Genomic DNA, 15413 nt, shown 5'->3' with positions numbered 1-15413 from the left:
GGAGAAAAGGGAGGAGAAAAGAGGATGAAGGCGTAGGGAGTGAATGAAACGGGAGTAAAGGAGGGAGTAAAAGGTATGAGGGAGTGAAGGAATTAGGAGCAAACAAAGGGGAGGGAGGGAGAGAGAAAGAGGAAAGGCCATATTGACTAAGTGAAGAGATCTGTTGTACTGTGTCGAGAGAGAGAGAGAGAGAGAGAGAGAGAGAGAGAGAGAGAGAGAGAGAGAGAGAGAGAGAGAGAGAGAGAGAGAACACGAGAATAGGTACATGGCAAATGATGAGAGGAAATTGAAATAGAACGAAATGATAAAGCCAGAGAGAGAGAGAGAGAGAGAGAGAGAGAGAGAGAGAGAGAGAGAGAGAGAGAGAGAGAGAGAGCGTGAGTGAAAGGGAACGAGAAAGGAGAGGCTGCGGGGAGAGCGATGAGAGGAAATGGAATAGCTCGGAGGAGAAAGGAATTAGAGGAGTATGCAATAGGGAGGAAGAGGGATAGGAAAAAAATAATACTGTAAAATGGAGATATGAATGTGGAAACCGGTGTGAGTACGCGCTTGGCTGTACTAATGGAATTCTGTCTATAAATGGAGAGAGAGGGAAAGGTAGAAGTAGAGGTAGAGGTAGAGAGAAAGAGAAAAGCTGAAACTAATCTGTCAGGTATGGTCCAGCAGCACTGATTGAGCCATTTCTTTACCATGGTCTGTGGAAAAATATCTTTGGTCACCTTCCGCGCAGCTGCAGAGGCAATCAGAGGCAGGGTGGCGCAGGTATACAGGTAATCAGAGAGGCAGGTACGTTTTACAGGTGGACTTTTGTGGCGTGAAGGACAGGTAGTAATCAAATCAAACATATCCGGAAAGGTAACGAAAGCGAGAGTGAAAATGTTGGATATTAGAGATGTGTGTATTGGCATTTTACACCCAGAGAGAGAGAGAGAGAGAGAGAGAGAGAGAGAGAGAGAGAGAGAGAGAGAGAGAGAGGGGGAGGGAGGAATCAGCAGGTCAGTAAGTGGAGTGATCTTGATATGAAAAAAAAGAAAGGAAGTGTAGAAACTAGGTTATGAAAAAAATGGTCTCTCCTCCTCCTCCTCCTCCTCCTCCTCCTCCTCCTCCTCCTCCTTCTCTTCGTCCTCCTCCTCCTCCTCTTCCTCCTCGCCAGAAAACAGCAAAATTGACCTCAAAAGCGAGTAAGAAAATAATTCCGTGCGTCATTTCAGTGGACAAAAAAAAAAAAAAAAAAAAAGTGGCTTGCTAAGAGGTGAAAGGAGACTCACTAAAGGAGGTATCTCTCTCTCTCTCTCTCTCTCTCTCTCGCATTCTCGCTCTTGCTCTCTTTCTTCTTCCCGGAATCTTCTCTCCTCTTCCACCTTCTTTCTCCTCCTCCTCCTCCACCCTCCACCTTCCTCCTCCACCTGTCCGGTTCAAGCACTAATTAGGTGGATTTCTTCACCTGGGCGAGAAAAATCTGGTCACTTCTGCCATTGAAGATGCTGCTCCTCTCTCTCTCTCTCTCTTAATTATGTCTTCCAATATCTGTGGATCTTTCTATCAATTTATTTATCTGCCTGTCTGTTTATCGTTCCCTGTATGCATGTATGTGTGTATGTATGTATGTATGTTTGTATGTATGTATGTATGTATGTATGTATGTATGTATGTATGTATATGTGTATTTGTCTATCCTTTCTCATTTCGCTCTTCGTTATATATTTATTTCAATTACGTTCTTTGCCCTTTCTCTCAGTCTCTCCTGTCTGTCTCTCTCTCTCTCTCTCCCACCGAGTTTATTTTTTGCTGACCTTTTTGCGCTATTTTTCTGTATTGTTTTCTTCTATCATTCTACCTTTTTACGTATTCGAGAGAGAGAGAGAGAGAGAGAGAGAGAGAGAGAGAGAGAGAGAGAGAGAGAGAGAGAGAGAGAGAGAGAGAGAGAGAGAGAGAGAGAGAGAAGTTTGGTATTTGCCGTGAGAGGATTAACACAGGTAGCCTCAGGTGAGACAAATGTGGGGGACATGATATCGAAGCGTTCTTTATGGAGGAGGAGGAGGAGGAGGAGGAGGAAAACGAGAAGAAAACATTAAGAGAGAAATTGACAGAGAAAATGAAAATGAGAAATATGAAAAAAGAGCGACATCACTAATCTTTTTTTCTTTTTCCTTCCCTCGCCTCTTCTTCCATCCCCTCTCTCCTCTGTCTTTCTTTCTTCCCTCCTATCAGACACAGAGAAAGTCTTTGCAAACGTCTGAATACCTGGGACTATATTCTGACCTTTTTCTCATTGATTTTAACACCAATACGAGAGTGAGAGAGGGGGAGAGTGGGTGGTAGTGCCTTCTCTCTCTCTCTCTCTCTGAAAAGTTGAATATTTTATCGCTGCACCTTTTTGATTCCCTTCCTCACCTGATTGACTGACTGACTGATTGAGTGACTGACGGACTGATTGACTGCTGGACTTGCTCCCTCGTGGACTGACTGACAGGCCTCATGACAGCAGCACATTTGCGTCAAAGTAGTTTTTTTATGTGTTTTGGAAATGTTGCTGTTTGCCTCACTCTTAATTGAAAGGTAGAAAGACAGGTAAAACACACATGCATATTAGTTTATTTTTTATTATATTTTCTGAGATGAGTCTAATTTTTAATGTTTTCGTTTTGTTTTGTTGGTGGGTTGATATTTCTTTTATGTATGTTTTTTTTTTGTGTGTGTGTTTGTTTTGTGTGTTTTGAGATTGTTGTTCTTTACCGTACTCATCATAGGAAGAAAGAGCTTTTATTTTCATTTGTAATTAATATTTTCTGAGAAATGATTTCATAATTTTTCAAGAGTCCTTTTGTTTCGTTTTTGGGTTAATATATATTTTTTTGTCTAAGTGTGTTCTTCTGTTCGTGTGTGTGTGTGTGTGTGTGTGTGTGTGTGTGTGTGTGTGTGTGTGTGTGTGTGTGTGTGTCACTCCTTACCTGGGCACACCTGCAACACCAGCACCTGTTTGCTTGTTCCTCTCTTCACGGTTCGCAGTCTGAATGTTTTGCTAACCCGTTTGGAGCTCGACGTTCCGCTCGTCAAAATGTGTTTATCTCGTTTTTCTCGTTGCATTGTGCTTTCATGCTGTTTGTTTTATTTCCATTGTGTTTTCTCGCGATACCATTGGGTCCTTTGTTACGGGAGTGTGTGTGTGTGTGTGTGTGTGTGTGTGTGTGTGTGTGTGTGTGTGTGTGTGTGTGTGTGTGTGTGTGTGTGTGTGTGTGTGTGTGTTTAAACATGCTACGTTATTGGCTCATGTTTTCTGCAAATAGTTGAACAGAATTACGAACATAATTGTATAAAACTTATACACACACACACACACACACACACACGCACACACACACACACACACACACACACACAGACACACACACACGCAAAGGTGAAAAACAAACACAGGATTGCAGTTCTATTTTTATATATTAATGCTTATATGTATATGTAATATCGTCCTTGTAACAACGTCCATATGTATATCTAAGTAATATAAAGTGGTTCAGAGTCGTTATTCACCCATAGGAAGGTCAGAGTAAATATTAAGCAAGAAAATAAGTGAATATATGAAAATCTAGTTACCTTAAGTGCTATGCAAAGAGATTTTTCTACAGCAAAGGGCAATAGAATAAAATAACAGGGAATAAAATAATAGGCTCCCTAATCACCCTTCCTATTAAAAGAAGTATTGATGAGTTACCAAAAGACAGGTCAATTTCGGCAGGAGAGGTGTCTTGATATGAACTTGCTGAAAACATATACTTGCCTGAGGTCAAGACACAAAGCAGGTTAGGAGAAATGAAGGTCAAGTCAGGTCATCTCACGTCTTAGGGATACTCGAAGCTCTTGTTAGGTAAAGTCCAGAAGGGTGGAAGCGAGGTCCCGTATCAGCACTGTGGAAGGGACAAGGGAACGACAGGGTTTGGGAGGAGTAAATGCCGGACCGGTTGTGTTTACTCTCAAGATTGCAAGGAGTTCGAGACCAGACATTGCAAGATTAGGCTGCCTGTATAGGAAGGAGAGAAGGAAGAGAACGAAGGGGAGAGTGAGAGGAGGCGTTGTTGAAGATTAAGTTGGCATGGGACAGAGAAAAAGGAAGGGTGAAGGAAAACGAACGGAAATCGAAATGGAAAATGGTGGAAAGAAGAAAGATGAAATAGAAGATTGAGATGCTTTTGGGAGGCAGAGGATTAAGGATAAAAACGAAGTCAGGTAAAACGTATATACTTAAAGGTTTGTTCTTGATAATTACACGTGGGAAGAGCAGGTGAGAGAGAGAGAGAGAGAGAGAGAGAGAGAGAGAGAGAGAGAGAGAGAGAGAGAGAGAGAGAGAGAGAGAGAAAGAGAGAAACGAATATAGAAATAGATAATAGAATAGATATTAAAGTTGAGTTCGAAAGAGGTGCAGAGAAAAGAAGCAAAATAAAAGGGTTAAATCTACTTCTCCTCTATAATTGCACGATGAGGGAAACGAAAGAGGAGAATGGAGAGGCGGAAAAATTAGATAATAGAATGGAGAAAGTTGGAATTACACCGAAAAGGGAAAAGAAAAGAAGTGTGGCTTAGTTTGTTTTCGTAATTACTTTAGAGAATGAAAAGAGAACGTGGAGTAGGAGTGGAGAAGGAGAAATATCACAATGGAATGGAATAGTGGAATAGAGAAACAATACATGGAAGGAGAATACAGAAGTGATGAAATAGAGGGAAACGGAATTGACAGTACTGGAATAAAAAGAAATAGAGGAATATATGAAAGTTGAATAAAAGAAAATGATATCAGAATGGAATGAGATAGTTGAAGAGAGAAACAATACATGGAAGGAAAATACAGAAATGATGAAATAGAGGGAAACGGAATTGACAGTACTAGAATAAAAAGAAATAGAGGAATATATGAAAGTTGAAGAAATGAAAATAATATCAGAATGAAATGAGATAGTTGAATAGAGGAACAATTCATGGAAGGAAAATACAGAAGTGGTGAAAAATAGGGAAACAAATGACTGGGTACTGGAATAAAAAGAAATAGAGGAATATATGAAAGTTGAAGAAAGGAAAATAATATCAGAATGAAATGAGATAGTTGAATAGAGGAACAATTCATGGAAGGAGAATACAGAAGTGATGAAATAGAGGGTGCAGAGGGCATTTCAGACTATCACTAAGCTCATCCAATTACCTATAGAAACACTAACATCACTTCTATGAACGTCCCTCATGGCTGTTATTCATGTTCATGGTGCAGAAGGCTTTTGGAAGTATCACTAGGCTCATACAGTTATCCATAGAAACACTAACATAACCTATAGGAAACTCTCATGACCGTTCTTCACGTTCATGGTCCAAAAGCCTTGTCAAACGACCACTAGGCTCATAAAACTACCCGTGGAAATACCGATACAACCTCCACCAAAGCCTTGCCAAATCTGGGTGTGTGAGCCTCGAAATGTTTGGGAGAATATGGGGCTTACACTCTCCCTGACCCCAGTGACTCTTCTGGCTCGCTGACTCTCATCTTTGGATTCCAGGCGCTCACAAGTTAGTCAGGGAACCGCTCCAAACTCTCAACAGTACCAAGAAAAGAATGGAAACGTCGCTGGAGCCGCCGTGATCATATTAATTGCATCTTGTTCCTGAATGTCTCGTCCTGAGCGGGTGTCTGTGTGGGTGTTTGCGTCCCTTTTCTTTTCGTTCACTTTCTAGGTATGTAATTTAATCTCGCCGCGCCCTCGGTTAATTACTGGAGGCGTGTCAATTTGCAGGAGTGCGCGGAGGGTGTATTGCAATCCTGTGATGGAGACTGTGATGGAGGTGGGTGCTGCAGGTGTGTGTGTGTGTGTGTGTGTGTGTGTGTGTGTGTGTGTTGGCCAGGTGCATTGCAGGTATGTTGCTTGAGTGTTTGGGAATGTGCATTGTGTCTTGTTGTTGTTATTGTTTTTATTATTGTTGTTGTTGCTATTGTTGATGTTGTTTTGTTTTCATGTTTTCGCTATTTTTTCTTCTTTTAGCTCTGCTTTTTATTATGTTTCTTTTATTTGTCTTCTATTTTTTGTTGTAACTGTTTTTTTCTTCTTCCTCTTCTTCTTCTTCTTCTTCTTCTTCTTCTTCTTCTTCTTCTTCAATTCATCATCGTCTTCGTCCTTACCATCATCATCATTATTATTATTATTGTGCAGAACCTTCACCATAAAACTCAGATCAGGGCGTCCAACACGTTATGACAAATTAATTAAGTGTCGAGATTCCCTCAGATGTTGTTTTGCTGATTACTAGAGTGTGCCCTTGAAAGCAGGAGCAAAAAGGAAAGGTCATTCTCTCCCTGCTCTGAACTCAATCTCGGAAGTAAAGTGAATTAGTGAAATGAGGAAGCAAAGTAAATCATGCCAGTATAGCCCAAGAATAGAGACTTGAAGTAAAAAAGTAGGATACGTTAATGAGTAAAATGTTCCCTCAGAGTAAAATGAGTTAGTGAAATGTGAACAGTAACTTACCTAGAGTTTGAGGCATGAGGATGAGTTAGTATGAGTATGAGGAAGCTAAGTGAGTCATGCCGGGAGAGACAAGAAATAAAGAAGCAGAATACGTTAATGAGTAAAATGTGCCCTGGAAGTCAAGTTAATTAGTGAAATGTGAACAGTAAATTCCGTAGAGTTATGTGAAAACCTGGATATCAAATGTGTACTAAAGGTTGGCGTGTAAATGTGTATATGTCAATGTGACGCAAAATGTTGTAATGTAATATTTGCTGCTCGGAAATGTTATGTCGTTTGAAAAAGAAAATATGTTTGAAAAATATACACGCTTACATGAAAAGGGTTACCTCAGGGCTGCAGTATGATAAATATACGAGTAGACAGGAAAAGTTGGTGATGAAATGACTTGCTCAGAGCATTTTTATTATTTAAGTAATTAAGTAAAAAGATATAACAAACAAATGTGCTTAAAATCGTTCCATTTGTCAAGTGTGATGGAAATTGATAAAAAAAACAAGTTGGTGACGAAATCAAATCGAAAAACAGGATTGAAAAATGCAGCCCTTCCCGTTTGGGTTTGAAATCATCATTGCAATATTCACCGAAGAAGTAGAGTTGGTCCAAGCGTTAAGGAGTAATAACACCTAAAAAACAGCTTGATGACAAAATTGAATAGAAAAGTCTTGAAAAAATGCAATCCTTCCAGTTTTGGTTTGAACTCATCATTGCAATATTCACCGAAGAAGTAGAGTTGGTCCAAGCGTTAAGGAGTAATAACACCTAAAAAACAGCTTGATGACAAAATTGAATAGAAAAGTCTTGAAAAAATGCAATCCTTCCAGTTTTGCTTTGAACTCATCATTGCAATATTCACCGAAGAAGTAGAGTTGGTCCAAGCGTTAAGGAATAATAATACCTAAAAAACAGCTTGGTGACAAAATTGAATAGAAAAGTCTTGAAAAAATCCAATCCTTCCAGTTTTGGTTTGAACTCATCCTCGCAAAGTTATGTAAAGAAAGCCAATATAAACACGCCAGCACACGAAGACTGATTGTGATGAAAAGTAAAGTAAAAAAAAAAAAAGTATGATGAAAAGTAAATGGCGAACGCAAAATGTGATGACACGCGTCTGTCTCTGAACTAATTATTTGCATGGAAGTAAATAAGAACAAAATATATCATTATGCTAAAAAGCGGAGAGTCGAGAGGAAGGACAAATTAAAAAAATGTTGAAATTAAACGTAAATAAAATAAATGAAATGGACTAGGAATTCATTAATGACACTGCGGTTAATTAAAAGTCGGTGTAAGAAAAACATTATGATATCAATAAGAGGTAGAAAAGAACAGATTTTGATGGGAATATATAAACAGAAGAAAAAAGTTAAATTATGAACAAAATGAAAACAAAGGAAGAGGAAATATGAAGAGAAAAAGAGGAGAACTGACAACGTACAGTCCGCGAAAGAATAAGAAGATGAAGAAGAAGAAGATGATGATGATGAATAAGAAAAAGAATAAGAAAAAGAATAAGAATAACCAACTTTTGTGATAAATTAGCAAAAAGAAGGAAAACGTGAATGATGTAGAAACGAAAGCAAAAGAACCAGAAATATGAAGAGAAAAGAAGAACCGCAAACTCATAGTCAGGCGTCCGCAAAAAAACAAAAAAAATAAATAATACGAATAACCGACTTGTGTGATAAATTTTGAAACAAGAAAAACGTGAGTAATGTAGAAACGAAAGCAAAAGAACCAGAAATATGAAGAGAAAAAGAGGAAAACTGACAACGTCCATTCAGGTGTCCACAAAAAAAATAATACGAATAACCGACTTTTGTGATAAATTAGCAAAAAGAAGAAAAACGTGAATGATGTAGAAACGAAAGGAAAAGAACCAGAAATGTGAAGAGAAGAAGAGGAACCGCCAACCCGCAGTCAGGTGTCCGTGAATTAATGAAAAGGTAGAAGCTGAATAAAAGTCCGAAGAGGTTAATTAGCCCGTGATGGACAGGTGCTGCGCAGGTGAGTAAGGCGGACTTGTCATCAACCCCCCACCCCCCACACAACTTCTGTCTCTCCCTCCCTCCACTTCACCCCCTCATCACCCCTCCTAACCCTCCCCTTCCCTCCCCCTTCACCCCTCCTTCCTAATCCGTCCCTCCCCCCTTTTCTTCTCTTTACCAACCTTCTTCTTTTCCTTAGCCCCTTTTCTACCCCTCCCTTATCACCACTTAGTCATCCTTCTCCCCCTTACTTCTCACTCCTAAACTCTTACCCTTCCTTTCCTGTCCTCCCCTCTTCCCTTCACCAACTACTTAGGGTAGGCGGTGGCCGAACTAGGCAGCGTACTGGACCCACATTCGCCGCGTGATGGACGACGCGGGTTCGAATCCTCACGCTACCACTCGGATTTTTCAGTCACCGCCGAGTGGCTTAAAACTACACATGCTGTCCTGAAGACCACCCATCAAGCATGAGCCAATGCAAGATGGCGACCATCAGGCCCCACCTGGAAGAAGCCTTGGGCCGACCATCAGGCCCCCACTGGAAGATGCCTACCGGCGCAATAGGCAACAAATTTAAAAAAAAAAAAAAAAAACTATTCTCGAATCCAGGTGCGTTTGCGTGTGAATTATTACACACACACACACACACACACACACACACACACACACACCTGACATTGCACACCTGCTGACGTGTCGGTGTTTATCTTTTACTCAAACTTTTGCTCTCATATCCTTTCTGATGTTCCTTGCTCCTGCATTCTCGGGGTTTTCAAATTACGCCCGTGTGTGTGTGTGTGTGTGTGTGTGTGTGTGTGTGTGTGTGTGTGTGTGTGTGTGTGTGTGTGTGTTTTCTTGGTTTATTTATGTTTTGTGTTCTTTTTCTTCTTTATTCCGACTTCTTTTTATTTTTTTCTTTACGCTTAATCTTTACACTTTTATTTATTTTCTCTATATCCAATTTCTCCATCCTTCTCTTTCTTTCTTTTTCGTTCTTTCTTTCCGTTCTTCTCTGTCTGTTGTTTGTACTCTCGTGTTATTTTTGTTCTCTTTTTTATATTTGGTTTCGTTTCTTCTCGTTATTTCCTTGTTCATCACTATATATATTTTATTCTTTATCATACTTTTCCTTTAATTTTCACTATAACGTCTCTTGTTTTTGCTCTTTTTATATTAGCTTATCTGTGTTTTATTATTTGCGTATTTATCTAAAGAAATATTTTAATGCATGTGGATATTTTTTTATCATCCTATTTTATCTCTTAACTTCAATTTTTAACTCAATTTTTGCTTTCATTTCCATTCAAAAGTTTCTAATTCTTCGTCTTTCTCGTTTACGTATTTTGCGTTTCTTCGTGTATAATATATTCGGTGGCTCTGTGTGTCGGGGAAGTTTTTTAAAGTCTTCGTTTGGTCGTGTTTGGTGTTAGTTTTTGTTCTTTTTATTTTATTTTGGGTTGGCTCCAGTGTGAGGTTAACCTTTTTTGACATTTCAGCTTCAGTAATTTTCACTTTTCGCTTTTTTTTCAGGTGATTTTAAAGTTTATTTGAGGATATTTCTTTTTATTCTTTCGTATGCTATTCATAACTTTTATTTCGTTCATTGTTCTTTCCTTAACTTTATTTATCCATCTTTCTGTTTTTTTTCAGTATCTTAACTTGTGTGCGTTTTTGTTTTGTTTCGTTCCTTTATTCCATCCCTCTTTTTTTGTTCTGCTTTTCTTCCTTTCTTCCATTTCTCCTTTTCCTCCTTTTCTTCTTTTCTCTTTTCATTTTATTATTTTTTTTCGTTCCTTCTTTGTTTTGTTTTTTCTCCTTCTTTCCTTCTTTCCTTCCTGCCTTCCTTCTCTCTTCCTTCATTCTTTTATTTTCGTCTCTCTCTCTCTCTCTCTCTCTCTCTCTCTCTCTCTCTCTTCAGGTACTTTCTCTTTTTTCTCTTCCTCCTATTCTATCTCTTCCGCTTCATATTCCCTCCTCTAGTCTCTCTCTCTCTCTCTCTCTCTCTCTCTCTCACCTCCATCTTACCTTCATCTCTACCCGTTCTCCCTCTCCTCACTCCTCCCCCGCACTCCCTTCCTTTCCATCCCTCCTCCTCCTCCTCCTCCTCTTTCCCCTCATAAGCTAACCATAATGTCAGCTTATATAACCAGAAAACTTATATTATGTCGTCTATTACTTCGATCCTACTTTTATTGGGTTTGAGTTCGCCGCTGGAGGGTTCTCGATCCTCTTTTGTCTTGTGTAAATACTTGGAGTTCAGGTTTTGTTACTTCATGTGTTGTGTGTGGGAGGAAAAGATGTCGCTGTCTTTGATATCGGTGGAAATATTTTTGTCTACCCTCCTGTCTGTCTGTCTACATATCCTCTCTGTCTGTATATGGATAAGAAAATAGATGTAGAAAAGATTAAAATGAGTGAAAAATGGATATACTGAAAAGCAAAGTAAGTTTTTTTTACATCAGAGGACACGGCTTAAGGGCAACAAAAAGAGTACACGCAGAAAAGCCCGCTACTCGCCGCTCCTGTAAAAGATAAAAATAAAGAGTAGCCAAAAGAGAGGGCAAGTAAAATGAAGTAAAGTGAAAAGACTGAAAGAGGGTTGTTTGCTGTGTTAAGGACGTAGGGTTGTTTTATGTCTAACCAACCATCTTTGTTCATCTCCTTTGTTTTCTGTTTCGAAGCCTTTTCCTTTTTTTTTTTACATAAGTTTAACCTGGGATTTCTTTTTACCTGTTTTCTGTTTATTTCTATGCTTTTTTTTCCCTTTTTTTACATCAGTTTTCTAATTATAGTTTTCATCTTTTCATTTTATCTATTTTTCCTCATTTCAGTCTTTTTCAACATCTATTTTCTTTCTTATATGTAGACAGAGAAGAGATAGACAGAGAGACAGGAGGATAGACAGATAGCGTTTACTTGGTGGAGTTTTTTTGGTCTATTATTTAAATATTATCACACACACACACACACACTGAGAGAGAGAGAGAGAGAGAGAGAGAGAGAGAGAGAGAGAGAGAGAGAGAGAGAGAGAGAGAGAGAGAGAGAGAGAGAGAGAGTGTGGATTATTGAGTGAGGTTATTATTGATGTGTTCCGACAGACAGACAGACATAGACAGACAGACGAAGCAGATATTTATGAAGACAGACAGGTTATAAAAACGGGCAGACACGTGATAAGTGAAGTTCTGTTGCTTTTTATAAGTTCAGATATAGAGATTGACAGCTGGAGAATAGAGAGAGATGAACAGAACTGAAGATAGATAGAAAAATAGATAGATAGACAGAGAAAGAAAGAGAAAATAAAGATACTGGATTGAAAGAGAAGAGAGAAACACACTAGAAGATAGATAGAAAGATAGATAGAAAGGAAGAGGAAGAATATAAATAAGAGAGAGAGAGAGAGAGAGAGAGAGAGAGAGAGAGAGAGAGAGAGAGAGAGAGAGAGAGAGAGAGAGAGAGAGAGAGAGAGAGAGAGAGAGAGAGAGAGAGAGCAGAAGGTAGATAGAACAATAGTTAGAGAGAAAGAAAAAGAAAGAGAAAGAATAAAAATAAGAAAATGAGAGAGAGGAGAGAAACCAAAACAAAAGTGCATTGAAAACAGAGAAAGAAAGAAAGAAAAAAAAGAATAATGGAGTGAGAGAGAAGAGATACAAACAGAAACAGATAGATACAAAATACATAGAGAAAGAATAAATATGAGAGAGAGAGAGAGAGAGAGAGAGAGAGAGAGAGAGAGAGAGAGAGAGAGAGAGAGAGAGAGAGAGAGAATTGACAGCTGTGGTTTATTCTGTCCGTCCGTCACGCTAAGGCTTGAAGGTTAGACAAGGTAATGGTCAGTTATTTTCTCTTTTGTTCTTTTGTTTGTTTTTCTTGAATGTCACGAAGAAGATTTAGTGGTCGAGGAAGGTTTTTGGGATTCGTTGAGTTTTGGTTTAATCTTTTTTTTCTTCCTCTCGTATACGTATTTTTTTCTGCCATGCTTCTCTCCTTTTATTTTCCTTCCTCCTCATCTTTTTTTTTTTTACTTTCTTCTGCCTTTCTTTCTTCCTTTCTTTCATTTTGTCTATTCTAACTTCTTCCCCTTCTTCCTGCCTTCCTGTCTAATTTCTTTCCTTCCAACTTGCCTGCCCTCCTTGTTTCTTTACTTCCTTTCTTCTTTTGTTAATTTATTTCTTCTTGCCTTCCTTCCTTTCATTTTTCCTTCCTTCATTCCCTAACTCCTACCATCCATCCTTCCTTCCTTCCTTCCTTCCATCGTTCCTTCTTTCCTTCTGTAATTCCTACCGTCCTTCCTTCCTTCTTCCTTCTCTTCCTTCCTGCTTTCCTTCCTTCGTTTCTTCATCTTCCTATTTATATTTTCCATCCTGAGATTGTTGTTAAATTTGAATATTTTTTTTATTTTTTATTTCTGGTAATTTTCTCTATTCCTCATTAGGCCTATGGTATGTCCCTCACACCTTTAGGCCTTATTTAACTTTTTCCTTCATATTTACTTTTTATGTATGTTTATTTACTGTATTTTCTCTTTTCGAATTCCCTGTTTATTTACTCCGTTTGTTCCTATATCTACTTTTTTCTCTGTCTCCTTTTCGATCACATGCTCTCTACGATCTTTTCCTACCTGTCATTCTATTAATTTATATCCATTTTAAGCTTTTTTTCTACACGTATTTTTCTTTTACCTGTTGTCCTTTCATTACTTAATTCAAATCCATCATAGTTTTTAATCGGTTTGTCTTTCTTTGTCTCGGAATTTCACTGATCTGTTTTTATTGCATTATTTAAATTTCCTATTGCCGGGGTTCTTTTAATTTATTTCTCGCTTGTTTTTATTATTACATCTTTTTTCCTGTTTTACAAGTGTTGCCTCGTTTCATAATTCCTTTTTCCTAATAAATTAATCTTTCCCTCTATAATAATTCTGAAGAGACCGGGAGAGAGAGAGAGAGAGAGAGAGAGAGAGAGAGAGAGAGAGAGAGAGAGAGAGAGAGAGAGAGTCCCCCCTTAATGTCGGTCCGTCCTTTAGGCTTCGTGTTTTGAGGACCCTTTTTACTGGTGAGGAATCAAAGACTTCATTTAGAGCCATTACTGGTCTCTATTCACTCTATAGAGAACGAGAACTTCCCTGTCTGGCTCTCGTTTTCTTTTCTCTGTGTGTGTGTGTGTTTGTTTGTTTATGTTTGTTTTGATATCTGTTTTCCTGTTTACTTTTTCGTTTAGTCTACCTTTGATTTCTGTTGTCTTCCGTTCTCTAGTTTTCTTTTCTGTTTTCCTGTTTACATTTTCGTATAGTCTGCCTCTTATCTGTGTTGTCTGCCGTTCTCTAGTTTTCTTTTTTTATTTTTCTGTTTACTTTTTTGTTTGGTCTACCCTTTAAAATCTGTTGTCTGTCGTCTAGTTTTCTTTTTCTATATATTTTCTTTTTATTTTTTAACGATTTTCTTTAGTGGTCTATGTCTCTAAAGTGTCTGTTTGTTTCATTGTTTCTTTGTGTTCTTGTTTGTGTTTACCTCGTCTTTGTTTCCTTCTCTTCTGTTCTCCTCTGTTTTTCTTGGGGGTCATTTTTTTTGTTATTTTTTTTCTGTCTTGTCCTTATCGATATGTCTATGTTTGCTGTCATTCTGTCAATTCGCTTTTTTTCATAATTTTCTCTGTTTCTTTCAATCTGTTTCTTCCTTTCTCTCTCCATTCATGTTACAGTCTTTCTTTCTCTCCTGAACCCTCTCTCTACATCATTCCATGTCTAACTATGTATATCTATCTATCTGTGTATTTATTTATCTATCTTCATCTTTTACCTGTTTGTCTGGCCATGTAAATATATATCAGTATCTGTATTCATCATATCAGTATTTCCAAACGCTCTTTCTATTTTATTTATTTTCGCTTAAAGCATCACCTCTTCTCCCTTCTTGATCTTACCTGCAGCGTCCTCCTCCTCCGCCCCCGCCCCGTCTGTCAGGTGGGCGGCGACAGCTCGTTACCGGGGACCTGTCTCACCTGTCCTGCTGCTCCTTCATTAAGAGTGTAAACAATAATAGGGGAAGTCCCGCGCCAGCACCCTGATAGCTGTCTGACTCACGCTCTCGACTTTCTCACTCTCTCTGTTTCTGTGTCTCTTTCTGTGTCTCTTTCTGTTTCTCTCTCTCTCTCTCTCTCTCTCTCTCTCTCTCTCCTCTTCCAGCATCTCCTCCATCGCCTTCCTCTCCGTTTATTTCCGCGGCATTAAAACTTTGGCGCCGCGCATCGTCACTGTGGAGTTAGGAGATTATTATGTATAAGGCGAGAAGCGAAGGTCCCCCCGCGCCCTGGAGATAAAGGCGAGGAGTGACTGGGTGTGTGAGAGAGAGGAGAGAGAGAGAGAATGAGAGGTTGGGAGGGGGTAGAGTGAGAGAGTGTGAGAGGGAGAGAGAGGGAGAATGGAAGAGAGTGTTAGGGAATGTGAGTAAGAGGAGGAGAGAGAGAGAGAGAGAGAGAGAGAGAGAGAGAGAGAGAGAGAGAGAGAGAGAGAGAGAGAGAGAGAGAGAGAGAGAGAGAGAGAGAGTATTGATTATAATATGTGGTTTTGTTTTGCATTAACTCATATGTACCGAAGCACAGTTGTTGTTATCACTATTGTTATTATTATTATTATCATTGTTATTTTTATCACACCATCATCACCATCATCATCATCGCCACTGTTATCACCATCACCTTATTTCACCATAACCACCATCATCATAATCACTTCGACGTTTATCATCTAATCATCACATGCAATTTTATCTTCATCACCACCACCACCACCACCACCATCATTCACTCACTCATCCTCTTTGCTTTTGATAGACAAGTGGACTCGTCTCATGGGAAGGTAATCTCAAGAGGACGAGGACATCAAAAGCTCTCTTACCGCCTACCTGTTTCCGCCTACCTG

This window comes from Eriocheir sinensis, chromosome 53 (genome assembly GCF_024679095.1).
Source record: "Eriocheir sinensis breed Jianghai 21 chromosome 53, ASM2467909v1, whole genome shotgun sequence".
In the NCBI taxonomy this organism is placed as follows: domain Eukaryota; kingdom Metazoa; phylum Arthropoda; class Malacostraca; order Decapoda; family Varunidae; genus Eriocheir; species Eriocheir sinensis.
This window is presented reverse-complemented; position numbering follows the sequence as displayed.